Raw genomic sequence first — 14,107 nt, forward strand, 5'->3', positions numbered from 1 at the left:
TACCCACTGCCCGATGTGTGCCCAGACCACCACCCACTGCCCGATGTGTGCCCAGCCCACCACCCACTGCCCGATGTGTGCCCACTGCCCATTACCCACTGCCCGATGTGTACCCACCGCACAGCCCATTACCCACTGCCTGATGTGTGCCCACCGCACAGCCCATTACCCACTGCCCGATGTGTGCCCACCGCTCAGCCCATTACCCGATGTGTGCCCACCACCCAGCCCAATACCCACTGCCCGATGTGTGCCCAGCCCACCACCCACTGCCCGATGTGTGCCCACTGCCCATTACCCACTGCCCGATGTGTGCCCACTGCCCATTACCCACTGCCCGATGTGTACCCACCGCACAGCCCATTACCCACTGCCTGATGTGTGCCCACCGCACAGCCCATTACCCACTGCCCGATGTGTGCCCACCGCTCAGCCCATTACCCGATGTGTGCCCACCACCCAGCCCAATACCCACTGCCCGATGTGTGCCCAGCCCACCACCCACTGCCCGATGAGTGCCCACTGCCCATTACCCACTGCCCGATGTGCGCCCACCGCCCAGCCCATTACCCACTGCCCGATGTGTGCCCACCGCACAGCCCATTACCCACTGCCCGATGTGTGCCCACCGCTCAGCCCATTACCCGATGTGTGCCCACCACCCAGCCCAATACCCACTGCCCGATGTGTGCCCAGCCCACCACCCACTGCCCGATGTGTGCCCACTGCCCATTACCCACTGCCCGATGTGTGCCCACTGCCCATTACCCACTGCCCGATGTGTACCCACCGCACAGCCCATTACCCACTGCCCGATGTGTGCCCACCGCACAGCCCATTACCCACTGCCCGATGTGTGCCCACTGCCCATTACCCACTGCCCGATGTGTACCCACCGCACAGCCCATTACCCACTGCCCAATGTGTGCCCACCGCACAGCCCATTACCCACTGCCCGATGTGTGCCCACCGCTCAGCCCATTACCCGATGTGTGCCCACCACCCAGCCCATTACCCACTGTCTGATGTGTGCCCACTGCCCAGCCCATGTCTTCTGCATTACCCACTGACCGATGTGTGCCCACTGCCTAGCCCATTACCCACTGCCCGATGTGTGCCCACTGCCCAGCCCATGTTTTCTGCATTACCCACTACCCAGCCCATGTTTTCTGCATTACCCACTACCCAGCCCATGTCTTCTGCATGGCAAGTGCTGCCTACATCTGTGCCGATGCTGGGAGCGACGGCGTAACATGCTACATTCTGCATGGCCCCTGCTGACAATATCGCCCGTCAGGATTATCGCGCATCCTCAACGACATAGCGGGTACATACTAGATGATGCGGACGACATTATCTACTGTGGACCTGGCTTAAGCCTTGGATAAAGCACCAGCCAACCAGCTCCTAAAGCTGGGTACACATTTAACAATGTGTAGCCAGCTGACCTATCGTGCCGATGCCGGGGGTGCCGGAGTCAGCATGCTGCAGGTGCGATGGGCGATGTTGCTGTCAGTGACATAGGGGCCTGTACATCATTACCATAAATTCTCTGGAGGTAATTAGGGTTAGAGCTGGCATGGAGTTATATCTAATTACCGGGGGAAGTCATCATTCCTCCTCTCTATCACTATTCCGGTACCGGTCATGTTTGCGATGACAGCTTTTCGGGAAAGAGATGCTTTTCCCTACCTATACCTACCTTACCACGGCATGTGCCGTTACATTCACAAAGGCAGCACTGCCTACACCTGCGGTAATTCTGTGTCCCCCCAACCTCTCGCCTACCTGTCCCCTGCAGCCGCCTCCGGCCCCGGCTACTGCTCTCTTCTCCCGGCAGAACACAGTAAAGTTTAAAAAGATTTAAAAAAAATGTTGTTTTTTTTAAACTTTACTGTGTTCTGTCGGGAGAAGACAGGGCCTGATTCAGACCCACTCACAAGAGGGTCGATGGTCCCCCACTGTACATGTGCACGCTGGAGCCGGCTCCGGCGTGCGCGAGACCCGGCCAGCGACGGGCGCTCCGTCGCTACAGGTCTCGCACCAAAACGGGAAGCTGTCGATTGTGATTGACAGCTTGCCCCGTTTTGGAAGCGGGCAGGGGAGTTGGCTGACCAAACGGAGTCTTTCCCGAAGGAACGCCTGCCGTTTGGGGTCAGCCCCCACTGACATCACGAGTGCTATTAGAGCCGGAAGCTCACTGGGGCTTGCGGGAATGAGACCCTACCACAAGGGTCTCGTCGCAAGCCCGATGGTCGTGACCATTACTTGGCAGCTCGATGAAGCTGTGGGTGGTCACCCACAGCTCAGCGAGCGGCCAGGAGGCAGTCTTTAAAAAAAAAAAAAAAAAAAAACAGGGACGCCCTGATTCAGAGTGAGCGCTCTCAAAGAGCGTCTGGCTCTGAATTAGGCCCACAGTGTCAGAGCAGCAACTGTAGTAGGAGGAGGGACCAGCGAGCCAGAGGAGGACCTGCCCAGCTGACAGCAGGTAAGTATAACCCGCTATATACACCACCGGAGAGTGGCGGATAGTAACACCATCAAATCCCGAAAAGACATCATTTGCGGAGTTTGATGAATAGCCTAATTTCTACATCCCCATACTAATGTACTAATGTACGGGGAGTGTGGAAAGTAACGCAGACAGACTTATATATACAGTATATAATGATATCAGTGATATATATACAGTATATAATGATATCAGTGATATCTCCTGTGTTAAGTGTGTTCATGAATACAAAAAAACGGTAATTAAGGATAATGTCCTTAAAACGGTTATCTTAGTGTTGATGAATAGGCCCCATAGCCTGTACATACTGGGCGATGTGAATATGTGGATTGGACGACATAGGGGCATATTCAATTGGGCACGAGGTTTAGCAAGGAAATAACCTTGCGCCCAATTTTGGATTACCGCTGGAATGCGCACTCCCGAAAACCCGCGGTATCCAATTTAAAAAAAAGTGGTTTCGGGGTTTTCAGACCCGAAAACCTAGCGCCCCCTAAGAGAATAAATAAATAAAAAATGACACTTATCTGTCCTTTGGTCTCTGCGGCTCCGGGTGGCCTCCCCATGGGCGCCGAGTGTGGGGGGGAGCGGGTAGTTTACCAGGGCCCGGGCTTGCTAGAGGGGCCCGGTGCCACTCCCCCCCTCCCTCACAGCAGCTCAGCACATAGCTTGCGCTGGGTTGCTGTGTGAGACTGCTCGCGGCTGCAGCAGCCGGAGCAGTCTACTATGGCTGTGGGGGGAGCGATCACGCTGATCGCGCCCCCACACCCCCTGCTTAGCACCGGGCTGGGGGGCTTATAGCGCCCCCCTCCATTACCCGGGCCCAGCCAGTGATTATTATTTTTTTTCTCAAAGGGGCGTGGCCACACCTTCAGCGATTGGGCCACGCCCCCTCAATTACCCGGGCCCGGCCAGGCTCTCAACGGCCCTGGGCCTCCCCTCCGGGTCTGCTGGGATGCTCCAGGGGCTGCAAGGAAGCACAAGGGTTGCTGGGAGATGTAGTTCTTCCAGTGCCCATTACTTGGGCATACTTACACTGGACACACACTGACATACCGCTGCAGCAGGAGACAGCACTTCGGAAGGTGAGTAAGTACTGACAAAGCTAATAGGAAACTTCCAATTGCTTAATTAGTCATTAGCAGGGGCGCAGCCGGGGTCCCAGAGTATTTCCCAAACTTTTTTCCTAAAATTTTGGATTTTATGAAAAATTGGTCGTGCTCAGGATGTGCGCAAAAAAAACCTCCCAGCGCTCAAAGACCACGCTTCTAATTGTACAGCAAAATCCTCCCGCGCCTGCAGGAAACCCAGCGGGAGCAGGAGTGTGGGGCCCCAGCACACCCGTCCCCTCTAGGGTCTGCTCTATGCACACATAGTACCTGGGCGGGAGCAGGAGTGTGGGGCCCCAGCACACCCGTCCCCTCTAGGGTCTGCTCTATGCACACATAGTACCTGGGTGGGTGCAGGAGTGTGGGGCCCCAGCAGCCCCGTCCCCTCTAGGGTCTCCTCTATGCACACATAGTACCTGGGCGGGAGCAGGAGTGTGGGGCCCCAGCAGCCCCGTCCCCTCTAGGGTCTCCTCTATGCACACATAGTACCTGGGCGGGAGCAGGAGTGTGGAGCCCCAGCAGCCCCGTCCCCTCTAGGGTCTGCTCTATGCACACATAGTACCTGGGCGGGAGCAGGAGTGTGGGGCCCCAGCAGCCCCGTCCCCTCTAGGGTCTCCTCTATGCACACATAGTAGCTGGGCGGGAGCAGGAGTGTGGGGCCCCAGCACACCCGTCCCCTCTAGGATCTGCTCTATGCACACATAGTACCTGGGCGGGGGCAGGAGTGTGGGGCCCCAGCAGACCCGTCCCCTCTAGGGTCTGCTCTATGCACACATAGTACCTGGGCGGGGGCAGGAGTGTGGGGCCCCAGCACACCCGTCCCCTCTAGGGTCTGCTCTATGCACACATAGTACCAGGGCGGGAGCAGGAGTGTGGGGCCCCAGCAAACCCGTCCCCTCTAGGGTCTGCTCTATGCACACATAGTACCTGGGCGGGTGCAGGAGTGTGGGGCCCCAGCAGCCCTGTCCCCTCTAGGGTCTCCTCTATGCACACATAGTACCTGGGCGGGAGCAGGAGTGTGGGGCCCCAGCAAACCCGTCCCCTCTAGGGTCTCCTCTATGCACACATAGTACCTGGGCGGGAGCAGGAGTGTGGGGCCCCAGCAAACCCGTCCCCTCTAGGGTCTCTTCTATGCACACATAGTACCTGGGCGGGAGCAGGAGTGTGGGGCCCAGCAGCCCCGTCCCCTCTAGGGTCTGCTATAGTCTATACACACACAGTACCTGGGCAGGAGCAGGAGTGTGGGGCCCCAGCAGCCCCGTCCCCTCTAGGGTCTCCTCTATGCACACATAGTACCTGGGCGGGAGCAGGAGTGTGGGGTCCCAGCAGCCCGGTCCCCGCTAGGGTCTGCTCTATGCACACATAGTACCTGGGCGGGAGCAGGAGTGTGGGGCCCCAGCAGCCCCGTCCCCTCTAGGGTCTGCTCTATGCACACATAGTACCTGGGCGGGAGCAGGAGTGTGGGGCCCCAGCAAACCCAGACCCCCTCTAGGGTCTGCTCTATGCACACATAGTACCTGGGCGGGAGCAGTAGTGTGGGGCCCCAGCAAACCCGTCCCCTTTAGGGTCTCCTCTATGCACACATAGTACCTGGGCGGGAGCAGGAGTGTGGGGCCCCAGCAGCCCCGTCCCCTCTAGGGTCTCCTCTATGCACACATAGTACCTGGGCGGGAGCAGGAGTGTGGGGCCCCAGCAGCCCGGTCCCCTCTATGGTCTGCTCTATGCACACATAGTACCTGGGCGGGAGCAGGAGTGTGGGGCCCCAGCAGCCCCGTCCCCTCTAGGGTCTCCTCTATGCACACATAGTACCTGGTCGGGAGCAGGAGTGTGGGGCCCCAGCACACCCGTCCCCTTTAGGGTCTGCTCTATGCACACATAGTACCTGGGCGGGGGCAGGAGTGTGGGGCCCCAGCAGACCCGTCCCCTCTAGGGTCTGCTCTATGCACACATAGTACCTGGGCGGGGGCAGGAGTGTGGGGCCCCAGCACACCCGTCCCCTCTAGGGTCTGCTCTATGCACACATAGTACCTAGGCGGGAGCAGGAGTGTGGGGCCCCAGCAAACCCGTCCCCTCTAGGGTCTGCTCCATGCACACATAGTACCTGGGCGGGTGCAGGTGTGGGGCCCCAGCAGCCCCGTCCCCTCTAGGGTCTCCTCTATGCACACATAGTACCTGGGCGGGAGCAGGAGTGTGGGGCCCCAGCAAACCCGTCCCCTCTAGGGTCTCTTCTATGCACACATAGTACCTGGGCGGGAGCAGGAATGTGGGGCCCCAGCAACCCCGTCCCCTCTAGGGTCTCCTCTATGCACACATAGTACCTGGGCGGGAGCAGGAGTGTGGGGCCCAGCAGCCCCGTCCCCTCTAGGGTCTGCTCTAGTCTATACACACACAGTACCTGGGCAGGAGCAGGAGTGTGGGGCCCCAGCAGCCCCGTCCCCTCTAGGGTCTGCTCTATGCACACATAGTACCTGGGCGAGGGCAGGAATGTGGGGCCCCAGCAACCCCGTCCCCTCTAGGGTCTCCTCTATGCACACATAGTACCTGGGCGGGAGCAGGAGTGTGGGGCCCAGCAGCCCCGTCCCCTCTAGGGTCTGCTCTAGTCTATACACACACAGTACCTGGGCAGGAGCAGGAGTGTGGGGCCCCAGCAGCCCCGTCCCCTCTAGGGTCTGCTCTATGCACACATAGTACCTGGGCGGGGGCAGGAGTGTGGGGCCCCAGCAACCCCGTCCCCTCTACGGTCTCCTCTATGCACACATAGTACCTGGGCGGGAGCAGGAGTGTGGGGCCCCAGCAGCCCCGTCCCCTCTAGGGTCTGCTCTATGCACACATAGTACCTGGGCGGGAGCAGGAGTGTGGGGCCCCAGCAGCCCCGTCCCCTCTAGGGTCTGCTCTATGCACACATAGTACCTGGGCGGGAGCAGGAGTGTGGGGCCCCAACAGCCCCGTCCCCTCTAGGGTCTGCTCTATGCACACATAGTACCTGGGCGGGAGCAGGCGTGTGGGGCCCCAGCAGCCCCGTCCCCTCTAGGGTCTGCTCTATGCACACATAGTACCTGGGCGGGAGCAGTAGTGTGGGGCCCAGCAGCCCCATCCCCTCTAGGGTCTGTACTGAGACAGTACTGCCCGTGGCTGCTGTATACCCCCCTACAATATATGAGACAGTACTGCCCTTGGCTGCTGTATACCCCCCTACAATATATGAGACAGTACTGCCCGTGGCTGCTGTATACCCCCCTACAATATATGAGACAGAACTGCCCGTGTCTGCTGTATACTCCCTACAATATATGAGACAGTACTGCCCGTGTCTGCTGTATACTCCCTACAATATATGAGACAGTACTGCCCGTGTCTGCTGTATACTCCCTACAATATGAGCTAGTACTGACCATGTCTGCTGTATACTCCCTACAATATATGAGACAGTGCTGCCCGTGTCTGCTGTATACTCCCTACAATATATGAGACAGTGCTGCCAGTGTCTGCTGTATACTCCCTACAATATATGAGACAGTACTACCCGTGTCTGCTGTATACTCCCTACAATATATGAGACAGTACTGCCCGTGTCTGCTGTATACTCCCTACAAAATGAGCTAGTACTGCCCGTGTCTGCTGTATACCCCCTACAATATATGAGACAGTACTGCCCGTGCCTGCTGTATACTCCCTACAATATATGAGACAGTACTACCCGTATCTGCTGTATACTCCTTACAATATATGAGACAGTACTGCCCGTGTCTGCTGTATACTCCCTACAATATATGAGACAGTACTGCCCGTGTCTGCTGTATACTCCCTACAATATATGAGACAGTGCTGACCATGTCTGCTGTATACTCCCTACAATATATGAGACAGTACTGACCATGTCTGCTGTATACCCCCCTACAATATATGAGACAGTACTGCCCGTGTCTGCTGTATACTCCCTACAATATATGAGCTAGTACTGACCATGTCTGCTGTATACCCCGTACAATATGAGCTAGTACTGACCATGTCTGCTGTATACCCCCCTACAATATATGAGACAGTACTGACCGTGGCTGCTGTATACCCCCCTACAATATATGAGACAGAACTGCCCGTGTCTGCTGTATACTCCCTACAATATGAGCTAGTACTGACCATGTCTGCTGTATACTCCCTACAATATATGAGACAGTGCTGCCCGTGTCTGCTGTATACTCCCTACAATATATGAGACAGTGCTGCCCGTGTCTGCTGTATACTCCCTACAATATATGAGACAGTACTGCCCGTGTCTGCTGTATACTCCCTACAATATATGAGACAGTACTGCCCGTGTCTGCTGTATACTCCCTACAATATATGAGACAGTTCTGCCCGTGTCTGCTGTATAATCCCTACAATATATGAGACAGTACTGCCCGTGTCTGCTGTATACTCCCTACAATATATGAGACAGTACTGCCCGTGTCTGCTGTATACTCCCTACAATATATGAGACAGTGCTGCCCGTGTCTGCTGTATACTCCCTACAATATGAGACAGTACTGACCATGTCTGCTGTATACTCCCTACAATATGAGACAGTACTGCCCGTGTCTGCTGTATACTCCCTACAATATGAGACAGTACTGACCGTGTCTGCTGTATACTCCCTACAATATATGAGACAGTACTGCCCGTGTCTGCTGTATACTCCCTACAATATGAGACAGTGCTGCCCGTGTCTGCTGTATACTCCCTACAATATATGAGACAGTGCTGCCCGTGTCTGCTGTATACTCCCTACAATATATGAAACAGTGCTGCCCGTGTCTGCTGTATACTCCCTACAATATATGAGACAGTACTGCCCGTGTCTGCTGTATACTCCCTACAATATATGAGACAGTACTGCCCATGTCTGCTGTATACTCTCTACAATATGAGACAGTACTGCCCGTGTCTGCTGTATACTCCCTACAATGAGACAGTACTGCCCATGTCTGCTGTATACTCCCTACAATATATGAGACAGTACTGCCCGTGTCTGCTGTATACTCCCTACAATATATGAGACAGTACTGCCCATGTCTGCTGTATACTCCCTACAATATATGAGACAGTACTGCCCGTGTCTGCTGTATACTCCCTACAATATGAGACAGTAATGCCCGTGTCTGCTGTATACTCCCTACAATATATGAGACAGTACTGCCCGTGTCTGCTGTATACCCCCTACAATATATGAGACAGTACTGCCCGTGTCTGCTGTATACTCCCTACAATATATGAGACAGTACTGCCCGTGTCTGCTGTATACCCCCTACAATATATGAGACAGTACTGCCCGTGTCTGCTGTATACTCCCTACAATATGAGACAGTAATGCCCGTGTCTGCTGTATACTCCCTACAATATGAGACAGTAATGCCCGTGTCTGCTGTATACTCCCTACAATATATGAGACAGTACTGCCCGTGTCTGCTGTATACTCCCTACAATATATGAGACAGTACTGACCATGTCTGCTGTATACTCCCTACAATATAAGAGCTAGTACTGCCCGTGTCTGCTGTATACCCCCTACAATATGAGCTAGTACTGACCATGTCTGCTGTATACCCCCCTACAATATATGAGACAGTAATGCCCGTGTCTGCTGTATACTCCCTACAATATAAGAGCTAGTACTGCCCGTGTCTGCTGTATACTCCCTACAATATGAGCTAGTACTGACCATGTCTGCTGTATACTCCCTACAATATATGAGACAGTACTGCCCGTGTCTGCTGTATACTCCCTACAATATGAGCTAGTACTGACCGTGTCTGCTGTATACTCCCTACAATATATGAGACAGTACTGCCCGTGTCTGCTGTATACTCCCTACAATATGAGCTAGTACTGACCGTGTCTGCTGTATACTCCCTACAATATATGAGACAGTACTGCCCGTGTCTGCTGTATACTCCCTACAATATGAGACAGTACTGCCCGTGTCTGCTGTATACTCCCTACAATATATGAGACAGTACTGACCGTGTCTGCTGTATACTCCCTACAATATATGAGACAGTACTGACCGTGTCTGCTGTATACTCCCTACAATATATGAGACAGTACTGCCCGTGTCTGCTGTATACTCCCTACAATATATGAGACAGTACTGCCCGTGTCTGCTGTATACTCCCTACAATATATGAGACAGTACTGCCCGTGTCTGCTGTATACCCCCCTACAATATATGAGACAGTACTGCCCGTGTCTGCTGTATACTCCCTACAATATGAGCTAGTACTGACCGTGTCTGCTGTATACTCCCTACAATATATGAGACAGTACTGCCCGTGTCTGCTGTATACTCCCTACAATATAAGAGCTAGTACTGCCCGTGTCTGCTGTATACCCCCTACAATATGAGCTAGTACTGACCATGTCTGCTGTATACCCCCCTACAATATATGAGACAGTACTGCCCGTGTCTGCTGTATACTCCCTACAATATGAGCTAGTACTGACCGTGTCTGCTGTATACTCCCTACAATATATGAGACAGTACTGCCCGTGTCTGCTGTATACTCCCTACAATATGAGCTAGTACTGACCGTGTCTGCTGTATACTCCCTACAATATATGAGACAGTACTGCCCGTGTCTGCTGTATACTCCCTACAAAATGAGCTAGTACTGCCCGTGTCTGCTGTATACCCCCTACAATATATGAGACAGTACTGCCCGTGTCTGCTGTATACTCCCTACAATATATGAGACAGTACTGACCATGTCTGCTGTATACTCCCTACAATATATGAGACAGTACTGCCCGGGTCTGCTGTATACTCCCTACAATATGAGCTAGTACTGACCGTGTCTGCTGTATACTCCCTACAATATGAGCTAGTACTGACCGTGTCTGCTGTATACTCCCTACAATATATGAGACAGTACTGCCCGTGTCTGCTGTATACTCCCTACAATATATGAGACAGTACTGCCCGTGTCTGCTGTATACTCCCTACAATATATGAGACAGTACTGCCCGTGTCTGCTGTATACTCCCTACAATATATGAGACAGTACTGCCCGTGTCTGCTGTATAATTCCTACAATATGAGCTAGTACTGACCATGTCTGCTGTATACCCCCCTACAATATATGAGACAGTACTGCCCGTGTCTGCTGTATACTCCCTACAATATATGAGACAGTACTGCCCGTGTCTGCTGTATACTCCCTACAATATATGAGACAGTACTGCCCGTGTCTGCTGTATACCCCCCTACAATATATGAGACAGTACTGCCCGTGTCTGCTGTATACCCCCCTACAATATATGAGACAGTACTGCCCATGTCTGCTGTATACCCCCCTACAATATATGAGACAGTACTGCCCGTGTCTGCTGTATACTCCCTACAATATGAGACAGTACTGCCCATGTCTGCTGTATACTCCCTACAATATATGAGACAGTACTGCCCGTGTCTGCTGTATACTCCCTACAATATATGAGACAGTACTGCCCGTGTCTGCTGTATACCCCCTACAATATATGAGACAGTACTGCCCGTGTCTGCTGTATACTCCCTACAATATATGAGACAGTACTGCCCGTGTCTGCTGTATACTCCCTACAATATAAGAGCTAGTACTGCCCGTGTCTGCTGTATACCCCCTACAATATGAGCTAGTACTGACCATGTCTGCTGTATACCCCCCTACAATATATGAGACAGTACTGCCCGTGTCTGCTGTATACTCTCTACAATATGAGCTAGTACTGACCGTGTCTGCTGTATACTCCCTACAATATATGAGACAGTACTGCCCGTGTCTGCTGTATACTCCCTACAATATGAGCTAGTACTGACCGTGTCTGCTGTATACTCCCTACAATATATGAGACAGTACTGCCCGTGTCTGCTGTATACCCCCTACAATATATGAGACAGTACTGCCCGTGTCTGCTGTATACTCCCTACAATATGAGACAGTACTGCCCGTGTCTGCTGTATACTCCCTACAATATATGAGACAGTACTGCCCGTGTCTGCTGTATACTCCCTACAATATATGAGACAGTACTGCCCGTGTCTGCTGTATACTCTCTACAATATGAGCTAGTACTGACCGTGTCTGCTGTATACTCCCTACAATATGAGACAGTACTGCCCGTGTCTGCTGTATACTCCCTACAATATGAGCTAGTACTGACCGTGTCTGCTGTATACTCCCTACAATATATGAGACAGTACTGCCCGTGTCTGCTGTATACTCCCTACAATATGAGCTAGTACTGCCCGTGTCTGCTGTATACTCCCTACAATATATGAGACAGTACTGCCCGTGTCTGCTGTATACCCCCTACAATATATGAGACAGTACTGCCCGTGTCTGCTGTATACTCCCTACAATATATGAGACAGTACTGCCCGTGTCTGCTGTATACTCTCTACAATATGAGCTAGTACTGACCGTGTCTGCTGTATACTCCCTACAATATATGAGACAGTACTGCCCGTGTCTGCTGTATACTCCCTACAATATATGAGACAGTACTGCCCGTGTCTGCTGTATACTCCCTACAATATATGAGACAGTACTGCCCGTGTCTGCTGTATACCCCCTACAATATATGAGACAGTACTGCCCGTGTCTGCTGTATACTCCCTACAATATATGAGACAGTACTACCCATGTCTGCTGTATAATTCCTACAATATGAGCTAGTACTGACCATGTCTGCTGTATACTCCCTACAATATATGAGACAGTACTGACCATGTCTTCTGTATATTCCCTACAATATATGAGACAGTACTGCCCGTATCTGCTGTATACTCCCTACAATATATGAGACAGTACTGCCCGTGTCTGCTGTATACCCCCTTACAATATATGAGACAGTACTGCCCGTGTCTGCTGTATACCCCCCTACAATATATGAGACAGTACTGCCCGTGTCTGCTGTATACTCCCTACAATATATGAGACAGTACTGCCCGTGTCTGCTGTATACCCCCCTACAATATATGAGACAGTACTGCCCGTGTCTGCTGTATACCCCCCTACAATATATGAGACAGTACTGCCCGTGTCTGCTGTATACTCCCTACAATATGAGCTAGTACTGACCGTATCTGCTGTATACTCCCTACAATATATGAGACAGTACTGCCCGTGTCTGCTGTATACTCCCTACAATATATGAGACAGTACTGCCCGTGTCTGCTGTATACTCCCTACAATATATGAGACAGTACTGCCCGTGTCTGCTGTATACTCCCTACAATATATGAGACAGTGCTGCCCGTGTCTGCTGTATACTCCCTACAATATATGAGACAGTACTGCCCGTGTCTGCTGTATACTCCCTACAATATATGAGACAGTGCTGCCCGTGTCTGCTGTATACTCCCTACAATATATGAGACAGTACTGCCCGTGTCTGCTGTATACTCCCTACAATATATGAGACAGTGCTGCCCGTGTCTGCTGTATACTCCCTACAATATATGAGACAGTACTGACCGTGCCTGCTGTATACTCCCTACAATATATGAGACAGTACTGCCCGTGTCTGCTGTATACTCCCTACAATATGAGCTAGTACTGCCCGTGTCTGCTGTATACCCCGTACAATATGAGCTAGTACTGACCATGTCTGCTGTATACCCCCCTACAATATATGAGACAGTACTGCCCGTGTCTGCTGTATACTCCCTACAATATAAGAGCTAGTACTGCCCGTGTCTGCTGTATAATTCCTACAATATGAGCTAGTACTGACCATGTCTGCTGTATACTCCCTACAATATATGAGACAGTACTGACCATGTCTTCTGTATATTCCCTACAATATATGAGACAGTACTGCCCGTGTCTGCTGTATACTCCCTACAATATGAGCTAGTACTGACCGTGACTGCTGTATACCCCCCTACAATATATGAGACAGTGCTGCCCGTGTCTGCTGTATACTCCCTACAATATATGAGACAGTACTGCCCGTGCCTGCTGTATACTCCCTACAATATATGAGACAGTACTGCCCGTGTCTGCTGTATACTCCCTACAATATGAGCTAGTACTGGCCATGTCTGCTGTATACCCCCTACAATATGAGCTAGTACTGACCATGTCTGCTGTATACTCCCCTACAATATGAGCTAGTACTGACCATGTCTGCTGTATACTCCCTACAATATGAGCTAGTACTGACCGTGTCTGCTGTATACCCCCTACAATGAGCTAGTACTGACCGTGTCTGCTGTATACCCCCCTACAATATGAGCTAGTACTGACCATGTCTGCTGTATACCCCCTACAATATGAGCTAGTACTGACCATGTCTGCTGTATACCCCCTACAATATGAGCTAGTACTGACCATGTCTGCTGTATACCCCCTACAATATGAGCTAGTACTGGCCATGTCTGCTGTATACCCCCTACAATATGAGCTAGTACTGACCGTGTCTGCTGTATACCCCCTACAATGAGCTAGTACTGACCGTGTCTGCTGTA

The sequence above is a fragment of the Taudactylus pleione genome, unplaced genomic scaffold, assembly GCF_031769625.1.
Source record: "Taudactylus pleione unplaced genomic scaffold, aTauple2 ptg000455l, whole genome shotgun sequence".
Classification (NCBI taxonomy): Eukaryota; Metazoa; Chordata; class Amphibia; order Anura; family Myobatrachidae; genus Taudactylus; species Taudactylus pleione.